We start from the raw sequence: 4,300 nt of genomic DNA on the forward strand, positions 1-4,300 counted from the left end.
ATATATATATATATATATATATATATATATATATATATAATATGGGATTAAGTCCTGGAGTTGCACCTTCCCCAGCTGTCACTTGAGCCACGCCCCTAACCCAAGAAAAACCAATTAGAAGCGGAGGCGTGGCTACGTGGGGGTGTGGCTCAAGTCACAGAGTTTCGGCCTTAACAAGATCACAAGCCCTGAGTTCAAATCGCAGTACAGCTACAATAGAAGTGGGAATCTTACTTTTTATTTTTTTTAATTTATTTATGTGGTACCAAGGAATCAAACCCAGAGCCTCATGCATGCTAAGCAAGAACTCTACCACTAAGCCACATTCCCAGCCTGGAATCTTATTTTTTTTGTCAGTCATGGGGCTTGAACTCTGAGCTTGGGTGCTGTCCCTCAGCTCTTCAGCTCAAGGCTAGCACTCTACCACTTGAGCCACAGTGCCATTTCCGGTTTTCTGGTGGTTTATTGGAGATAAGAGTCTCACAGACTTTCCTGCCCAGGCGGGCTTTGAACTGTGATCCTCAGATCTCAGCCTCTTGAGTAGCTAGGATGACAGGCGTGAGTCACCTGTGCCCGGCTGGAATCTTATATTTGAAGGGGGTAGTGTTTTCTGTTTTTGTTTTGCTTTTTTTTTTTGGCTAGTTCTGGGGCTTGAGCTCAAGGCCTGGGCACTGTCCCTGAGCTTCTTTTGCTCAAGGCTAGCACTCTACCACTTGAGCCACAGTGCCACCCAGCTTTTTCTGTGTATGTGGTATTGAGGAATCGAACCCAGGGCTTCATGCATGCTAGGCAAACACTCTACCACTGAGCCACATTCCCAGCCCTGGTGTTTGGGGTTTCTTTTTCCCCAGATAGGTGGTCTTACTGTGTAGCACAAACTAACCTAGAACTGATCCTCCAACCTCGTCCTCCTGAGTACTGGGATTATAGGCATATGCTGCCACACCTGGCACTATTTCAGAATTCTAAATAATGTGTGGTGAAGTGGAGGCTTCCTGCTGTAATCTTTGTGTTGTTTATGAATCTGACATTACAAGGTCAACATGAAGTCCTTCCCCCTCTCCCCCCCCCCCCAGGAGTCTCAAGTTTGCGTGCCAGGCAGAACTCTTAACATGTAGCCACACCTCTTGCCTGGCTTTTTCTGGTTAATTGGAAATGGAATCTCAAGGACTTTTCTAACGAGGCTGGCCAAGAAAACTGTATTTTCATGTTATTCTATAACTAGGAAAGCAAGAAAAAAAGTCAACTTTTAAATTTTTGTTCATAGTGTTTTATTCCTTTAATGCTGGAAAACTTTAAGGAAAAGATGACACTGTGTGTCTTTTTCCCTGTGGAATGGTTACATTTTCTCCAAGGACTAATTCTGAGTTAGTGCAACAAATAGGAAAATTGAACTAATTATGTGCAGCCAGGTGCTGGTGGTTCACACTTGTAATGCCAGATATTAAGGAGGCTAGATCTAGAGAACTGAGGTCCAAAGTCAGCTATGGCAGAAAGTCCATATGACTTTTTTTTTTTTTTTTTTGGTCAGTCATGGGGCCGGAACTCTGGGCCTGGGCGCTGTCCCTCAGCTCTTCAGCTCAAGGCTAGCACTCTACCACTTGAGCCATAGTGCCACTTCTGGTTTTCTGGTGGTTTATTGAAGAGTCTCACCGAGTTTCCTGCCCAGGCTGGCTTTGAACCGGGATCCTCAGATCTCAGCCTTCTGAGTAGTTAGCATTATAGGCATGAGCCACCAGCGCCCGGCTCCTATACGACTCTTATCTCCAATGAACCACAGGAGGCTCAGTTGGCAGAGCCCTAGCTTTGAGCCAAGAAAGTTTAGTGAGAGCATGAGGCCCTGAGTTCAAATTCTAGTATCATAAGAATAACAAATAAGCCAGCAAATGTGGCTCAGAGTTAGGGCATTTGCCTACCAGGCCCCAAACCTTGGGTTCAATGGACATAAAAAGAGAAGAAAAATTTAAACAAGCTACATTGCTACCATGTCCTTAAAGTTAGCTCGAAGGGAAAAATGGAAGGTCAGAACCAGGCTCAACTTGAACCACTGTGCGGGGTTGGGAACTGTGGAGGCTGCTGTGTTCTATACAGGATTTCCAGCAGAGGGCGGTAGAGAGTCAGAGAAAAGGGCTAATACAGTTCTGCTGTCCAGGCTGTTCCCTGGGCCTCCCTGGTCCCTGCAGGAGCGGGATGTACAGGTGCCAGCTCTGAGGGCAGCACGGAGCCCAGTAGACTCTGATCCAAGTGGCCAGTGTTGTAGGAGTTCAGAGCTGGCTGATGCCTTAACAGAGCCTCGCTTCTCTTCCTAGAGATAGAAAATTTCCAGTCATGCTTTCCTGCCATTATGCACACAGTGGTTCAAGATGTGTCTACTGAGTCCTTGTTCCTTCTGCTCAGAGCCCTGCCCCTGGTCCACACAGGAAGTCCCCCTGGAGACTCAGCCAAAGGCCTAGCCCAGTGCTGTGGGAGCCAGAACTGATTCCATCAGGCCAGGCATGGAGGCTCATCCCTGTATTCCCAGCACTCCAGAGGCTGAGGTAGGAAGATCACAAGTTCAAGGCCAGCCTGACACAGTCTCCAAAACACCAAGGAAGAAAAGCAACTGCAGGTCTTCAGTGCACTGTGGTTCACACAGGGGCCTCTGTTTCTTCCCAAACAGCCTAGCCCAAGGTCCTGCATTTCCTCATTGGCAGAATTGTCAAACGGTCTTTTCAAGTCTGCTCTGCCATTCTGGCCTGTGCGATTTCCATGTGCTCTTTGGTGCTGGACTCTTTGTAACTTGAAAGATGGGGCTGGGGGCAGGGGAGTCTTTACATGGATCCCAAGGCTAGGTCCCCAATCTGTGGCACTATTGGGACATGGTGGCACCTTTAGGGGAGGGGCCTAATGGAAGGAAGTTAGGTCATGGGGGGGGCATGGACTGGAAGGAGATATTGATGGGACTCCAGCCCTTTGCTTCATCACCAAGTGCCTCGTGCATACCATGAAGAGCCTCCTGCCACAGAGCCACGGGACCGTGGACTGAGCCTTCTGAAACCATCGGCCAATATAAACCTTTCTGTGCTGTAGGCTGATTATCTCAAGCACTGTGTCACGGTGCGTGGGAAGCTAATACACTGGGCTTACAGCCTGGCTGATCACATACAATGGCCTTTGCACATACAATTCAGGTTGGTTTTCTCCGGCTCACTCCCTCTCACCTGTTGATCAGGCCTCAGGGAAGTCATGTGACCACCCCCTCCCCAGGCCAAGTCAGAGTCTGTCACACCTCCACATTTAGGATTCTAATCATAGTGCTAGAGGAAATCCGTCTATGCCATCAATTGTGATTACCCAGGCTATTAATAGAATGTTTTATGAAGGTCTATTCCTCCCTCACTGCACTGTGAGTTATGTGTGGGCAGAGACTGGCAGTTGGGATAGGCCTGGGACCTCCAAAACGGTGTGTTGAATTAATTTAATACAAATAAATGCACAACCAGGGCAAACAGTGAGGGAGACCTCGCCTTCCACAAGTCAGGGCTAGAGGTCTGAGGGGAAATCACCAGCTTGCTTGATTCCTGGCTCACGTGGGAAGCGAGAGGCACTGACCAGGAGAAGGAAAGGTTTGAGGTTTGATGTGTCCATCGGCCTCTTCCTCCCCTCTCCATCCTGAGGCTGAGATGAAGACATTGGCCAGCCAGGCAGGAGCTGGTGGCTCACACTTGTAAATCGCAGCTACACAGGAAGGAGGTTGAGCTCCCAAGGATTAAAGTTTGAAGCCGGCCAGGGCAGGAAGATCCGTAAGACTCTGATCTGGAAGTGGAGCTGTGGGTCGAAGGATAGAGCACCAGCCTTGAGTGGAGGGGGAAAAAAAGGTCTCAGAGGCAGCACCCAGGCCCTGAGTTCAAGCCTCAGCACGGGTACGAACAGAATAAAACAAAAGGCAGAGAGGGGCAGGAGTGGTGTGAGGTCCAAGGAGAGAAATCAGAGCTCTCTCCACGGAGTCCAGGTTAGCCCTCAAGTCCCAGCATGACCAGGAGAGGGGTAGTGACAGGTGGGTGGCACGGGACAGAGCCAGGCCCCAGAGGCAGCAGTCAGGTGATCACGGGGACGGGGGGGGGGGGGGGGGGAAGAGGGGAGACACACAGACACACGCACCGGGCCCGGCTAGGCCCGTGGCCCGGGGTCTTGCTCAGGTTCGGTCCCCGGCACCCCGCGGATGTCCGGCAGCAGGCGACAGCCAGCCACGATGTCCAGGCGCTCGGCCAGCGCGCTGAGGTCCCCGCGCGCCAGGCGCACGCTGTGGGCGGCCGCCAGC

Source organism: Dipodomys ordii, unplaced genomic scaffold (genome assembly GCF_000151885.1).
Source record: "Dipodomys ordii isolate 6190 unplaced genomic scaffold, Dord_2.0 Scaffold156, whole genome shotgun sequence".
Taxonomy (NCBI): Eukaryota; Metazoa; Chordata; class Mammalia; order Rodentia; family Heteromyidae; genus Dipodomys; species Dipodomys ordii.